The sequence below is a fragment of the Nilaparvata lugens genome, chromosome X (genome assembly GCF_014356525.2).
Source record: "Nilaparvata lugens isolate BPH chromosome X, ASM1435652v1, whole genome shotgun sequence".
NCBI classification, from domain to species: Eukaryota; Metazoa; Arthropoda; class Insecta; order Hemiptera; family Delphacidae; genus Nilaparvata; species Nilaparvata lugens.
Window position 1 is genome coordinate 93,777,632 of NC_052518.1, and position 17,515 is coordinate 93,795,146.

Here is a 17,515-nt window from a genome sequence, read left to right on the forward strand (position 1 = left end):
TTCGAAAATATTATGTCGTTTTATAAAAACACTTCACTTGAATGGGCTACTTTTTACGAATAAAATAAGAACAATATGAAAACTTGTAGTACCCTTTATTATTTAGAACTAGTAGTTAACCCGTGCTTCGCATTTTAAAACTTTGCAAACTGAAAACTTGACGTAATAAAAAATTCGAAATTTGAAAATAGGCCTATAACCATCCTCGGTTAATAAAGAATCTTTATGCAAAATTTCAAATTAATCAGTTGAGTAGTTCAGACGTGATGATGCGTCAAACATAATTCTCTATTCCTTACGTGTATAAGCCAGTTCTTTCCTTTATTATAGTATAGATAACTGAAGAAGACATAATACCTGAAAACCTCACAGAATCATATCGATTTTTTTCAATGCATCAATAAATTTCTGTATCGATTAGATCCTCCTCAATTTGAATCAGGCAGCTTTTTGTTTTCTCAATTCCAAACAAAATATTCGTTTCACTGCGAATTTGTGTCCGATAGTACATTATAACTGGAGAATATGAATTAATACTTATTTTATTGTGATCTTTTCATGTTTTTCATATGAGATGATAGGCCTACTAACAGCATGAAGAGACTATGTCCGTTTCATTTGTATTGGTGGCAAACTTTTACATTAAAATTAATTATTTGATAAAATCGCGGTTCAATTGTAATGAGAACAAATTCCTTTAAAAAAATAATTAATAATAATACGTTTCGAGGGAAGAAATTAAGAACAAAAAAATTGGGAAGAATCGGGATTCAAACCGAGGAACACACTCCTGGGCTACAACAATGACAATGTAGCCTATGACGTAAATGGAACTTCATGTACGGTAGCATGAATGAAATTTGAGCATTAATTCTGAAAAATCTAGAAGGAAAATTGAAATTTGGGATTCCAGGTGCACGAGATTGATATTTTTAGAATCTATGTGCAAAATTTGGAGATCTAAATCATTCCCGTTTTTCCGGTATGCAATCCACAAGTTGACATGTTTTGATGTGAACTAACGAACAAACGAACAAACGAACACACGAACAAACGAACACAACAACAAACGAACAAACACAACCCTACTCTCTCTTATTATATAGATATTACAACGACTATTTTCGACCAACACTTAGGTCATTTTCAAGTTGAAATACGTTGTAATATTTTAAATAATAAAGGGCATTAAAAAGTTTTCATATTGTTCTTATTAATATGTCGTTTTAATTTAATATCGATATATACCACAGCATCAACTTCTCAACAAAAAAGAAAATTCTGAAGTTGATAGAATGAATTAAAATAAGGTGAGGAGGTACTTTGATTTATCATGTCCCAATAATTCAGTAACTATCGGAATGAAAGGAAAGGTGAGCTAATGAAATACTTCTGTATTTATGACTACAATAAAGTATATTACAAAGAAGCTATACCCCGTTATCCAATGAATGAAAAATATCATTATATTACATGATTTCAAATAAGGATTGAATGATTTGAATTGGGAGTTAAAAGAATTTGATCATTACATGATTGCAAATTAGGAATGAATGATTAAAATTTTATTAGGTTATCCAGGTTTTTCTACCCAATTATTCTCTCGAGTATACATTTCCTTAGAGTTGTTCCAACAAAAAATTCGCGATCAAACTGGAGTCGACAAAAAATGTATCGATCAAAATGGAAATAACCTTCAATTATTAGTCTGCCAATGCAGTTAGCAATAAATCAATGCTCTGAATTTCATAAGGAAGTGAAGTTTCCTTAAACTCTGCACTGTAATACAATATGCTGAAGCTTTCCTGACAAAATTATTATCAGGATACTGATTTTTCATCATTAACACAAAAGTCTTTATCCTCCTAAGTCTGGAATAAAAGTTGAAGGTGATTTCAATCACTTGAACGTAGGTTTTTATTGGTACCAATACGAACGCTTAGAAATAATTGACAATGATAGAGTTTGCTCGTTCAGATGGAATGCTATAATTGGCCTGAGCTATTTAACAGTAATGGATGAATGGTGATTGCATTCAGTAAAAATATTATGCAAATTATGATGATAAGACTATGTACAGGTTGCTAGGCTAGTAGGCCTATACAGGTTATAATAATCCTCACGCGAATCATAGGATGATACAATTCATGAAACTTGGCAACGTTAGACTATAATAGAAGGTTTTGCTAACATTAAACTATAATAGAAGGTTTTGCTAACGTTAGACTATAATAGAAGGTTTTGCTACATCTACATCTCTTTTCACCGATGATAAAATACTTTTTTATTATTGAATGATACTCTTATTATTGAAATACTTTTTTATTAGTTTTATTGATATTTGCCAACTATCAATTTTGTTCTTATATGGTGCGTACATTAACGAAATAAAATCTTCTCCTATTCAATTCTAAAAGAGTTCTTAGCAGTAGGGTATAAAAGAATCCCCTATACTCCATCCTACCCAACTGACTTTATACAGACTTCGAATTAGTAGAAAATAATCTTTGAATTATTAGTAGCAATGGTATTATAGTGAGGTCCACGCTATAATGGCAGTGGAGGAAGATGCCAGTGGACAACGTTGCCGATCCTCTGTCTTGTCAATGCCTCCTATGGAAGGTAAGTAATACCGGTTTATTGATGTAATATTAACTGTCCATTCTTGAAATTTAAATAATTTCAAGAGTAGAAAGAAGATCCATTCTTGGATTAAAATAATCAATTATATTTATCAAGCAAAAAATTATATTTTTCAATGATTTCATAATTATTTTTCATAATCAAGATAAAATATTTTGTTGATTAATTATATTTCCACATTGTTAGAAAATGATCTGGCAATAGAGCAAAGCAAGAAAGAGATAGTGCTATCTGCTTTGTATAATGAAAGACAAGGATAGCAATACAATAGCTGATCAAACACTGCCATTATAACAAGGACCTCACCATAGCTATAATAATTGTTGGAAAGGTTGACTTTGGAATTTGAACACGATTTTCTATGAATCAATTAATTATTTCTGAAACTGATTATGCTTTGAAAAATATTGAAATCCAATCTTAAAAATAATTAATGAATTAAGGGATGAATTACAATGTTGATACTCAACTCAATCCCGGAACCTGATGAGTACTATAAAATAAAACTCAATTCCAATTCTGTCCAGTTATGTTATCCTCATTCACATATAGTTTATCAATTTAGTCCATAGTGTACAATTATTGAACTTTCCAACTGACTTATGCTCAAGAGTTGGAGCTATGATGTATAATAATTCATACAACACTGGAAATCTATCAAATTTAACATCATTTAAGTTATTTGTGCACTGAATTATCTTATTATGATCTGCGACGTTTCCGATAGTATTGCTTTAGAGAAATAAAACATTTATTGATGCTCTATCATGGGTATCATGGGAATACTCTTTGGGTTTCCCAAAGTTGAGTAGGTTAATTTCCGAAAAAAATGCAATTTATTTATATGTGTAGTAAATTTCATATATTGTATTTTTGAATATTATGTATTTTTAAAGGTGCGTACAGATTTACGCGCTGCGAACACGAGTAATTCACTTTTAATCAGCTGATGCCAAGCTTTCTATATCTGTATCTTACCGTTTCTGTACAAATACAGATATAATCAGCTGATGAAAAGTGAATTGCTCGTGTTCGTGGCGTGTAAATCTGTTCGTACCCTAAGAATAATAATTTTCATACTTGATGAATGAAGTGTAAATCTGTTCGTACCTTAAGAATAAGAATTTTCATACTTGATTGACTGTCACCAATATTTTCGACAAATTTCAATGAACCTGTCTGAGAGATTATAATAATAGTCACTTAACCAATCGACGAGGTCTTTCATTATATTTTGAAACTCTTTGTTGAGTCACGGTCACTAAGAAGGGTAAAATGTTGCAGAAATAAATTCAATATCAAGGCCAGCACTATGCTCATAATTATCAGTCGCCGTGGTCGACAAATTACCCATAGTAAACTATCAGCTCGATGGCTTTTTCCACTGGATGAAGCGGAAGGCCGCACCGAAACACGTTCCAAGCGTGAAGATTTACGGCCGATGCTAAAAAAGATCTCTAATTGCTCTTTTTATCATTATCGCTCATCGATACGTAGGTAACTGATAGATGCAATTTATCGAGCAATCGGAAAAGTAGATAGGAAAACAACACGCGACTTGGGAAATAGATAAATAATAACAGAGGGATTGCCTCACATCAAATTCCAACAAAAATATCCTTTTCGACTTTATTCATGCTCCTCGTTTCTTATCACATGGATTTTTTTAGATACTAAACACATAAAGTGAAGTGCTCACCATATTTGAAACAAAAAATTGAAAGAATATTTAAATATCATTTGTACAAATTACTAATTGATAAAAGCTTTTGAATCCCTTTCATTTCAATCAATACTATTAAATGGTTATTATAAATATTGAGTCATATATATGGGAACCCTTCAATAAGTTGGATACTGTTGTAGATATAATACTGTAGCTTTCAGGATAAGTTATTAAGTTAAGGGTTGTAACTAGAATATTTTAAATGTAAACACCCATTGTGTGGTACATCATTTTAAAGACCTTTTTTTAAACAAGAAAGATGGCATCGATACAAATGTTCTATGATACTTGTTTCCAAAATGGCTGCTGATTGAAGTTTTAGTTTTTAAAGAAATAATTGATAAAGTTCATTTTTATCGATGCCATCTTTCTTGTTTCAAAAAGGCCTGATGTACCACACAATGGGTGTTTACATTTAAAATATTCTAGTTACAACCCCTAAGTCACCCCCTTATGAGGGGTTGAAATTCAGTTGTATGTCAAAAGGTAGAGTATTTGACCAATAAATTATCCTGAAAGATACAGTATTATATGTACAATAGTCTCCAATTCAATGAAGGGTCCCCATGCATATGACTCACTCTGTATATCATAATACAGTATACAAATATTCGTAGTTTTTTTTCAAATATTGTAATTCTTCCGTCGTTATTAACTCCCCGAGAACCAATCAGAGAAGCCGTATTATCAAAAAGGCCTTCTCTGATTGGTTCTCGTGAAACTAATCACGGATAAAATTCAACCGGCTTTTGTGCAACAGGGCCCGCCCGAGTGCTCATTTCCACCTGTTCTCAACCACAAATAAATTTATTACTTATGAGGCTCAACTCACACTTACGCGACTCAGGTCGAGAAGAGACTCGACTCTAGTCGAGAGCATGTGTTTTCAAATGGTGACGTCGCGGAGACTAGAATCGACTGGTCTGAATGTCACCATTTGGAAACACATGCTCTCGACTAGAGTCGAGTCTCTAGAGTCTCGAGTCTCTAATCACAACTAGAGTAGAGTCTCTTCTCGACCTGAGTCGCGTAAGTGTGAGTTGAGCCTTACAATCACAGTGAGATGTTGAGCCATGAGTTAGACAATCGTCTCTGACTTGGTTTGTGGAAGTACTTCTTGGAATAGTTTCAGAATATTTTTATTCTAAATAACGTGAAATGTAAGTTCTCATGAAGTAGGCGAACGGTATGATGAGGGGTGAAGTTCTCAAGTAATTGCAAACTTCCCTGTTGGATGTATTCTAAAGAACTCATCCATTTGTCTTAGAAAAACGTGTAAATTATTCATTAATTCATCTGTTTAAAAATAAACGTTTCTCATCTTGGAGAAAACGAAATATCAAAGGCTTTTCAGAGCTTACTAGAGAACTGTGAAACTTTGAATGTCAGTACCTCTCTTTCAATCTTTCAACTTCAAAAAATCAAAATCAAATCGTTTTTTATTTCGACTAAAAAAACACAACTCAGTGAAATAAAGATATAAACTTCTACACAGTTAGTTCCTGTCAAAATAAAAAAATTACTAACTTGTTAGTATTTCTTATAAATAACACGTATCAAGTATTTCTTAAAGCCTCCCACTCTACCAGTGTTGATAGTTTTAAGTGATTCTCACGATAGTTGATTCTAGTCTAGTTTTGTTAACGTGTTACAAATCTAATAACTTCAGTGTAGATGCGTTTCAAAAAGGATGCATAAACAGATCGACAACAAAAATTTGATCAGTAAAATGTATCTTCTTGATTGATGTGAGTGTCTGACCAAAATCAAATTTCAAATCGAATCAGATTTGTTGTTTGATTTCTACATGAATACAGCATGATATATGTATAAAATAAAGTAATAATAGTGTAACCACTCCGTATGTAATATTATAATTCTAATTTCTGTTATAATGTGTGCAAGAATGATTATAAATTGACATATTGATTTTTTTCAATATAATGTCATATTCAATTATTATGTTCTTCATGATATAATATTTAAATTTGTATATTAATATTTTAGTATATATATTCAAGTGTCCCCACACAGGGTAGCCTATAGGGAACACATATATTAGAAATTAGGAAAGAATATTGTATTTGCTTTTTGGGATGTGTTTGATTGTATATTTATTTATTTTTTGAATAAAGAAAGTGAAAAAAGTTAGTTTATTCATAAATTTCAAATCAAATCTGATTTATTGCTTCATTTTCACATAGATATAGCATAATATATAATATAATGTAATAATAGCCTATATTTATATATCGTATAAGCATATAATTAATGTAATGGATGGATACAATTGATCATATAATATGTCCTCGAATCCTGAATCTAAAAATGCTCAATATGTTTGGTTGAATTGAGTTGATTCTCAAAAGGGTTCATTGTTTGAAAATTAATTTTTATCAATCTTGAATGAAAAAGACTTAGAAATTGTCTAATTATCAATAAATCAGTGGTTTTTTGACAATTTCTTAGTCTTTTTCATTCAATATGAATAATTACCACAATATCAACTTCTCAACTACACAAAAAGTTTCATCAATCTTATCTAATTCGTCAACTTCATGTATATTTTGTCATATCATCTTTCTGGATATTCACTTTCTTGGTAAGGCTACTCATATTAAAATAAACATTGAAAATCAATGAACCTTTTTCTCACATAAGTTGGAAAACGGTTACTTTGATTATTAATGTTCATGATTTTTCCCTGGAGTCTATATTGAAATATCGGCAAAAAGGGAAGGATTGATGAAAATAGTTATCACATGACAAGGTGACGTGGCTCGAAGCAACGTTTTGAGAAAAACACACATGTCAATATAGTTTGGAGCTTTGGACAGTGGTTTGGAAGTGCTTTGCCTCGGGGTGGATAAAGCTGATCAAAGCTGTCACTTTTTAATTTTCCTTCAACTTGTCTCTCACATGATACTACCTTTGAAGTGTAATATGTTATTCGTAGAAATTCAATCTAGTGAGAGACTAGACGGCTAAAGAGTGTTTTTGACACCGTATCCCGTATCCCATGTACTTTTGCCGCTTTATTAATAATTATCTCAACCAGCTAATCACTACTTGATTACTGTTGAAGGTAATGCCAGGTCTACACGACAACGATATTTGCGCAAACTTGGCTCAGAGCCAGGTTTACGCAAATCTGGCTTTGAGCCAAGTTTGCTCAAACCTCTGTTCACACGACACCAACTTTAACACAAACCTGTATTATAAACCATTTTATATACCTCTATAAACCATTATAACCACTTCTATACGAAGTCTTTGAAGTGTTTATAAACTTGAGAAAGATAGTAACTCAAGCCTCCTCCTCCTCCTCCACCTCATCAACCCTCCACCCCTCCTCCTACTCCTCTTCCTCCTCCTCCTCCTCCCACAACTACTCCTCCTTCACCTCCTCATCTACTCCTCCTTCTCCACCACTTCCTCCTCACCATACTCTTCCTTCTCCTCCAACTATTCTTCCTCTTCCTCCTCCACCTTCTCATTCGCCTCCTCCTCCTCCTCCTCCACCTACTCCTCCTCACCCTACTCTTCCTCCTCCTCCAACTATTCCTTCTCCTCCTCAACTACTCCACCTCCTCCTCTTCCTCCTCCACCTTCTCCTTCTCCTACTCCTCTTCCTCCTCCTTCACCTCCTACTCCTCCTGCTCCAACTCCTCCTCCTCCTACCACTTCTCCTCCTTCTCCTCAATAATAATAATAATCAAGAATACTGCTTATCAAGTGAAGAGTGAATAACTATATCTATTACATTACTATAGAGTAAATAAAATAATTATTATCCATTAAAAAATCTTCCTTGTTTTTGAGTATTTCTGAGAATTGACCTCGCACATATTTAATTTGAGGGTGCTGAATCCGAATCTGAAATTGCGAATTCTCTATCTTCATTTTGAAGCGATTCAGGTTTTGATGGATAGATGAGACATAATCGTTTCCTAGAAAAATTGACGCAAACCTGACTGAGATTGATTGAAGAAAGCACAAACCTTCAAACCTCATTAATCCACAACGATTAGAAAGAAATTTTGTTTTTTTTCTTTCTTTCATTCGCTTTTTGGAATTTTATTATTTTGTAAATTGTTTTATTTTATCTTATAATCTTTGTTGTACAGTGTTTTAGTTTTACTTAGAATTGTATTGGAGGGTTAAGTGTAAGAGAGGGCCGGCTGCGCCCTAACTTCGCCCTCCTAGGTTTTTAATAAAGGCAGCTAATCAATCAATCAATCAATCTCACGTCTACACGACGCAAACTTAGCGCAAACCTGGCAGGTTTGCGCTAATATCGTTGTCGTGTAGACCGGGCATGAAGGTACAAAGCGAACATGGCATTAACATCTTGGTAATTATCTTTTGCAGGTGTAGCGATTCTTTCAGCCGGGTTAATTTAGTTGAAAGTAGGGGATGGGATGTCGGATGGCGCGCTGGATGGCACGCGGGGTTTAGACTTGCCACCTTGGTTTAGGTTAGGCACAGACGCATTGATCTGCGTGTGCCCTTTGACATGCGCCCTTAGGGTCATGCGCCTCAGCTACCAACGACTCAGTATTTATTAGGAGGCACCCGAGATAACACTCAGTCTCAGTTCGGACCTCGTCAGCATTCGAATCACCCTGGATTGCTCGGATCGAGAACCTAAACTGTCGGCGACACGTCTCTCCCAACAAATCATCAGGTAAGAACAATCCTCACCTTCTAATTGTTCACTTGTTCGACGAAAAATAATCAATAACTGGCTTCGTCAACAATGACTGACACTATCATCAAAACACCGTTCCATTCAAGACTTATTGGATCAATCGAGCATGTCAACTGACAACAATTCAAAATATAAAATAATTAACGAACCCTGAAACTTTTTTATCATCCTTGACACTACACTTACATAACTGGGTCGCATAGAAACTTAGCACGATCCGGTATTATGTCATATTATTTATTTTAAGTGTGCTAAAGATTTCCGTGATACTCGTATGTCTTCAAACATTCAATAATTTATGTTTACAATATTATTCGACATATTATATCAATTAAATCTTGTTTCTATAGCGACACAAAGATTTATGCAAGTTGTTTTCAAGGAGAATTATCTAGAGTCAAGTTAGAGAAACGTGGAAAGTCATTGGAATAGTGGGAAAGAAAGATAACCTCAAAATCACGAGCTGCTGCATGGGACATGTGGATATTTCATACTTGATAGCTGAATATTTTCATCTGATGAGCATTTTCTTCTAACTATTAATTTTATACTGATTCTCTCATTGAAAGAGTTCTCTCAATTGACAAATAGGCAAGTATTAATTGTGTGATACGTTTATTATGAGTAAAATAGTGATTATATTACGAGTTTCACGTCATTCTAACGGTATTGAAGACCTATAAATTGTTTAAAAACATTTTTGTGATTTACCTGTGCATTTATTTATAGGGGAATAATTTTTTCATGATATATTTATGAATTGTTCTTGAAATACAACGAAAAAATATCAAGATACGTTATTCAACTATTAATAGAATGATTTTTTATTGATAAGAGTTCTCTAAGTTAACGAAGCTAATATTAACTGCGTGAAACGTTTATTATGAGTGAAATTGTGAATTTATTACGATTTTTCCGTCATTTTCACGGGTTTTTTACAAAATTTTGTGAATTTAGTGAATTTATTACGATTTTGTGAATTTAGTGATTTATTACGATTTTTCCGTCATTTTTAAGGTATTTTTACGGTTTTTTTTTAAAAATTTGTGAATTCAGTGAATCTATTACGATTTTGTGAATTTATTACGATTTTGTGAATTTAGTGAATTTATTACGATTTTGTGAATTTAGTGAATTTATTAAGATTTTTCCGTCATTTTTACGTTTTTTTTACAAAATTTTGTGAATTTATTACGATTTTGTGAATTTAGTAAATTTATTACGATTTTTCCGTCATTTTTACGGTATTTTTACGGTTTTTTACAAAATTTTGTGATTTCTCTGCAAATTTATTTAAAGGGTAATAATTTTTACATAATATATTAATGAATTGTTCACAAATTGTGTGATTTTTCTGTGTATTTTTTTAAAGAGAAATATGGTGCTCATAAATATGATTAATGTATGAATTCAGGGCTACTTACTTTTATTCATAGAATATAATTATATTACTTTTTTGTAATTAAAAATTTGTATTTATTATCTTATTAATTGAAAAAGCGTACTATAATTTGTATTTTATAGATTATTAAAATATGACAATGTTAGAGGAAAATATTTGTTTCAATACGGATAATCGTATTTAAAAACAAAAATAGAATAAGGAGACAATAGGAAACAGAGATGAAATGTAAAAAGAAAGAAATGAGTAAAGGAAAAACCAGAAAAATTAAAACGTAAAGAGGAAGGAGTGGAAAAATTAAATAACTATAGTGGGAGTTACTGAACAGTCAGCATTGTTGCAATGTCAACCATTGATGAGCACTGACAAGGAGCACTGACAGAATAGAGTGAATCCTACTATACAGATTAGGGTGGGTGGGCTACAGTGTCGATCGATAATCTGCGAAGAGAAAAAGAAAAAGAAGAAAAATTTGATTGTAGAAGAATCGGAAGGATAAATCGGAAGGAGAATGAGAATAGGAAGAAAAGGGAGGAGGAGAAGAAGAACAAGGAAGAAGAAGGAAGAAGGAGTAAAAGAAGATGAAAATGAAGAAGAAGAAGAAGCAGGAATAGCAGAAGGTGAAAAAGGAGGAGAAAAAGAAGAAGAATAAGGAGAGGAAAGAGAAGAAAAAGCAGAAGAAGGTGGAGGAGAATGATAGGAGAAGAAGTTGAAGTAAAAGAAGAAAAAGATGGAATAGTTAGTGGTAGTAGTAGTGAAGGAGAAGACGATAAAGGAGGGAAAGTAGAATAACGAATAAAGAAGAGGAAGAAGAACTAGAAAAAAAGAAGAAGAAATTGTTATGGAAAAAGTTGGAGGAGGAGGTTGGAGAAGAAGAAAAAGAAGAGGGCGGAAAAAGAAAAGGAGAACGAGAAGGAAGAAGAAAAAGTTGGGGAAGAATAATGAAGAAAAACGAAAAAAAGACGAAGAAGAAGAAGAAAAAGAAGAAAAAGAAGAAGAAGAAGAAGAAGAAGAAGAAGAAGAAGAAGAAGAAGAAGAGGAAGTAGAAGAAGAAAAAGAAGAAGAAGAAGAAGAAGAAGAAGAGGAGGCAGAGACGGAAAACAAGATAGAAAAGATGCTTACAAAAATGCAGGAATAGCAGAAGGTGAAAAAGGAGGAGAAAAAGAAGAAGAATAAGGAGAGGGAAGAGAAGAAAAAGCAGAAGAAGGTGGAGGAGAATGATAGGAGAAGAGGTTGAAGTGAAAGAAGAATAAGATGGAATAGTTAGTGGTATTAGTAGTAAAGGTGAAGACGATAAAGGAGGAAAAGTAGATTAACGAATAAAGAAGAGGAAGAGGAACTAGAAAAAAAGAAGTAGAAATTGTTAAGGAAAAAGTTGGAGGAGGAGGTTGAAGAAGAAGAAAAAGAAGAGGGCGGAGAAAGAAAAGGAGAACGAGAAAAAAGAAGTAAAAGTTGGGGAAGAATAATGAAGAAAAATGAGAAAAAGACGAAGAAGAAGAAGAAGATGAAGTAGGAGAACGAGAAGGAAGAAGAAGAAGTCGGGGAAGAATAATGAAGAAAAACGAGAAAAAGACGAAGAAGAAAAAAAGAAAAAGAAGAAGAAGAAAAAAAAAGGAAAAGAAGAAGAAGAAGAACCAGGAAAAGTGGAAGAAAGAGGATAACATTCAGAAAAAGGAATAAAGGGATGAGAAAGATGAAAAAGAAAGAGAATGACATCAAAGAAAATAAAAAGCAGGTGATATGGAAGAGAGAAAAGAAAGAAAAGAAAAAGAAGGAGAAGACTTTTACTCACTTGTCACCTCATATCTCTTAGAAGAGAAAAAGATGGAGAAGAGAAATAATAATGAAGGTAGCAAGATTAAGAAAAGGCAGAAAAAGGGAAAGTATGGGAGGAAACGAAAAAGAGCCAGGAGTGAATATGTAGAAGAAAGTAAGGAAGAAGACAGAACAAAGGAAAGATGGAAGACGAAATGGTGAAGGAGAAGAGAAAAGATATAAAGGAGAAGAAGATGAAGAAGAAGAAGGAGTGGAGGAAGTAGAAGAAGAAGGAGAAAAATGAGAAGTTTGAGAGGAGACGGTAAGGATGTAGATGAAGAGAAGGATTGGGGAGAAATGGGAAAAGGGAGATGGAGAAGAAAAAGAAGAAGAAGAAGAGAAAGAAGATAAAAAAATGATGCTGACGATAATGCAAAAATGGCAGAAGAAGGTGAAAAGGAGAAGAAAAAGAAGGAGAACACGGGGAGGAAAGAGAAGAAAAATCTGGTGTGGTACACACACACACACACAACTTTCCTTGTTCATACTTGAAACTACGATCAGACTTCTGTATAATATGTGTGTATATAATTGTTTTAAGAGTACTTTTCCCTTTGTGTAAATTGTGAAATTCGATGATTTTTTTTCAGTCGTCATTTTTTTAAAGTCGTCAAAACAGCTGTTCAACAGATGAAATATCTCGACTATGTGTTCTTTTTATAAACTGCTATACCTACCTGCCTCATGCACGAGAAGGAGTTTACAAAGTCCATTTCTCAAGGATGGGGTGGACCCCTCATTAGTTTCCCAGAGAGGAGACTCATTCCAGTTGATAGAGCTGATAAATAACTATACAGGGTATGAATTCGAAAAAAATCGGTCAAGTCATTTTTGAGAAAATCGTGAAAAACATGGTTTTTTAGTCATTATCCGCCATTTTTCTCAAGAATATGACGGAGCTCCTGAAATTTCCCCAGAAATGAGACTCATGCCAATTGATATGGATTATGAATAGCTATCCATGGTATAAATTTGAAGAAAATCGTTTGAGCCGTTTTCGAGAAAACCGTGGAAAACATGGTTTTTTAGTCATTATCCGCCATTTTTCTCAAGAGTATTACGGAGCTCCTGCAATTTTCCCAGAAATGAGACCCATGTCAGTTGATAGGGCTTATAAATAGCTATCCATGGTATAAATTTGGAGAAAATCGTTGGAGCCGTTTTAGAGAAAACCGTGAAAAACATGGTTTTTAGTAATTATCCGCCATTTTGAATTTAATTTTATTGAATTCCTTATTGTCGGATCCTCATGTTTCAAAAACCTTAAGTTTAAAATTTCAAGTCAATCGGTTGATTAGGAATGGAGTTATCGTGTTCTCAGACATACACACATACACACACACACACAACACACACACACACACACACACACACACACAACACACACACACACACACCACACACACACAACACACACACACACACACAACACACACACACACACACACACACACACACACACACACACAGACCAACACCCAAAAATCATGTTTTTGGACTCAGGGGGCCTTGAAACGTATAGAAAACTTGAAATTAGGGTACCTTAATTTTTTTTGGAAAGCAATACTTTCCTTACCTATGGTAATAGGGCAAGGGAAGTAATAATATGATGGAGAAGAGAAATAATAATGAAGGCCGCAAGATTAAGGAAAGGCAGAAAAAGGGAAAGTATGGGAGGAAACGAAAAAGAGCCAGGAGTGAATATCTAGAAGAAAGTAAGGAAGAAGACAGAACAAAGGAAAGATGGAAGACGAAAAGGTGAAAAAGGTGAAGGAGAAGAGAAAAGATATAAAGGAGAAGAAGATGAAGAAGAAGAAGGGGTGGAGGAAGAAGAAGAAGAAGAAGGAGAAAAATGAGAAGTTTGAGAGGAGACGGTATAATGTAGATGAAGAGAAGGATTGGGGAGAAATGGGAAAAGGAAATGGGAGATGGAGAAGAAAAAGAAGAAGAAGAAGATAAAAAAATGATGCAGACGATAATGCAAAAATGGCAGAAGAAGGTGAAAAGGAGAAGAAAAAGAAGAAGAATAAGGAGAGGAAAGAGAAGAAAAAGCTGAAGAAGTTGAGGAAGAATGATGAGAGTTGAAAGAGAAGTGAAAGAAGATGAAGAAAAAGGTTAAAGAAGTGGATAAAGGAGGAAGAGGAGAATAACAGTTCGTGTTTTCAATTTTGCTTCTCCTCCTCTTCTTCTTTCCCCTCTCCTTCTTCTTCTTTCCCCTCTTCTTCTTCTTCTTCTTCTTCTTCTTCTTCTTCTTCTTCTTCTTCTTCTTCTTCTTCTCTTCTTCTTCTTCTTCTTCTTCTTCTTCTTCTTCTTCTTCTTCTTCTTCTTCTTCTTCTTCTTCTTCTTCTTCTTCTTCTTCTTCTTCTTCTTCTTCTTCTTCTTCTTCTTCTTCTTCTTCTTCTTCTTCTTCTTCTTCTTCTTCTTCTTCTTCTTCTTCTTCTTCTTCTTCTTCTTCTTCTTCTTCTTCTTCTTCTTCTTCTTCTTCTTCTTCTTCTTCTTCTTCTCTTCTTCTTCTTCTTCTTCTTCTTCTTCTTCTTCTTCTTCTTCTTCTTCTTCTTCTTCTTCTCTTCTTCTTCTCTTCTTCTTCTTCTTCTTCTTCTTCTCTTCTTCTTCTTCTTCTTCTTCTTCTTCTTCTTCTTCTTCTTCTTTCTTCTTCTTCTTCTTCTTCTTCTTCTTCTTCTTCTTCTTCTTCTTTCTTCTTCTTCTTCTTCTTCTGAATTCCCGGCTTTTCCGTAAAAACCCCAATGTGCTGTATATTTGATTAACCGTATGGGGTTCATTCCCACTCAATTCGGATTATTGGTGTTCTACTTCATACTGATATGAGAACATCAGAGATGCACCATGTGAGAGGTATGTAATGTCTTTGATTATCAACTTATTTTTAGCATTAACATTATTCAATTTGACTTGTTTTCCAGCCTGATTGAAGTATACAAATAGGAAAATATTACTAGTTGGATAAATGAAATAAATAAGATATGATACAACTAATAGCTTTCGTTTTTGATATACATAAAACATGAGAGCCTGGTCATCAAGAACAGCTGATGGAGTCAATCGAAATATCCTTCATAGTAATATAAACTACAGTTGTTCATGTACAGTTGGTAATATACACTAGTTTGTCATAGAATATTGTTTGCCTCCTATAGTGAGGTCCACGTTATAATGGAAATATTTGATTAGTAATGGTATTGCTATCCTTGTCTATCATTCAACAAAGCGAATGGAGCTATCTCTTTCTCGCTTTGCTCTGTAGCCTGATCATCTTTTAACAATGTAGATTTAATAATTAATTGATAACGTATTTCATCTTAATTATGAGAATTTATTATGACAGACGTTGACAAGACAGAGGATTGGCAATGATTTTCTCCTATCTTTCTCCACTGCCAATATAAGGTGGACCTCACCTTAGAATTTTTTGCCCGTTGTGAGAGTTGTGAGAAAATGGCAGGGACAACGCCAAAAGTGGGAAGGTGGCATATGAAAGTATAAGTGGATGAGCCTCAATATTATTGTAGTGATTATTCTCATGTTCAATAATTGTTAGTTTGCTTCTCCACAAATAATAATAAATCATATTCCTGTGAATTTATTCATTTATTATCTTATTTCATATGAGACCAGACCAGACCAGACAAGAGCAAACTGGATTGGACCAGATTGGACCAGGCAAGACCGGACCGGATTGAACCAGATCGGATCAGACAAGACCAGACAAGACCAGACTGGTTTGGACCAGATCGGACTAGACAAGACCGGACCGGTTTGGACCAGATCGGACCAGACAAGACCAGACCGGATTGAACCAGATCGGACCAGACAAGCTTGGTCTGGACTTGAACAGTGCAGACCGAAATGGACCAAACCAAACCTGGCCGGAATGAACTGTGTAGCCTCCGACGAGCATAATCGTACCGGTCGGTATGCCAGTACATACCGGACTGGATTTGACTAGACAACATCAGACCGGGCAACAGACAGCATTGAACTGGATGGGCTGGACCATACCAGAGTGGATCAGAGACCAGAACATCATCATCAGCAGTAAAACCTGCTTACACTCTTATAATAGGGCACCTCAGTTGCTATCAACTCATATCTTTTCGCCAATGCCTGATGAACCACTTTGGCCACATTGGTGTGCTGCTGCAAATACTCTGTACCAGCTAGTACAGAACAGCCATCACAGATATGATGTGATGATTCTATGGATCTCCTGCAAAGACAACAGCTACTATCCAATGTGAGCCCCATCATGTATCTTTTGTAAGCTCCAGTGCTGATTACCTGGTCTTGAATGGCAAACAAAACCTCCAGTCTCACGGACTAGTCTGCAACCATTCAATTGATTTTTTCTTTCAACACAATCAGAATGAAGTACTGCAACAAATCTTCCATGCAACTCTTTCTGCTTACGTGCTTCTAGCCTCTCTTCTACTGAGCTGGCTGTTAGCTGTTGGGCTCCATGTGCCAGTTGCAATGGGCTGTACTCCTTGTCCATCAGACAAACGGCTTTTAGCGGACCACTGTTTGCATTCTGAAAGTATTTCTGCAGTCTGTCCTCCTGTTGACGACACATAGTCTCCAGATTCAAGAGGCGTCTTCCACCATCACTTCTAGCCAGGTAGAGCCTGTGGATTGAGCTACAGGGGTGATGAAGTCTATTCTTTGTCATATTTATTCTCAGCTTTCTGTCAAACTCTTGCAAAGCTGTATCTGTCCACTTGACTATGCCAAATTTATACATGGCCACAGGAATTTCCCGGGTATTCATAGCAGATATTTTATTCGTAGAGCTGAGCCCTGTTCTGCATACCTTCTCCAGTCTTTGCACAGTCTTCCTTTGAATTTCTTTTCTTATGACAGTATCAGCTCTGCATAAGAGATGAGCAAGACCCAAATATTGTATTCATCTGGAATGTGATTCCTTCACCTGAGGACTTCTTCTAAGCACATACCCATAGCATGAGTCATGTCCTCCTGGAATATGCCTCGCCTGATTGGGATACCTTGTGTTCTGTATGATTCACTACCCCATCCCACCTGTAGTGTGGTCGTCCACTGAGTCATTACACCAGACAAGAAGTTCACAATTCCTGGGCTCACTTTATACAGGTCCAGCACATGCCTCAGTTATGAGTGAGGGACTGAGACAAAAGCTTTTCTATAGTCCACCCACCCTACTGATACATTGTGGGATCTCTTTCGT

The 17,515-nt window shown here is 34.8% G+C and overlaps 1 protein-coding gene across 1 annotated transcript in view; it reads left to right on the forward strand.

Annotated features, from left to right (window-relative positions):
* Positions 1–8,777: 8,777 nt before the first annotated feature.
* LOC111054227 (protein unc-93 homolog A) overlaps positions 8,778–17,515 on the forward strand; it is a 121,368-nt gene continuing 112,630 nt past the window's right edge. Inside the window, exon 1 of the mRNA XM_022341204.2 lies at positions 8,778–9,056. The gene's annotated coding sequence lies outside the window, so the exon portion shown is untranslated. The remainder of the gene's footprint in view (positions 9,057–17,515) is intronic.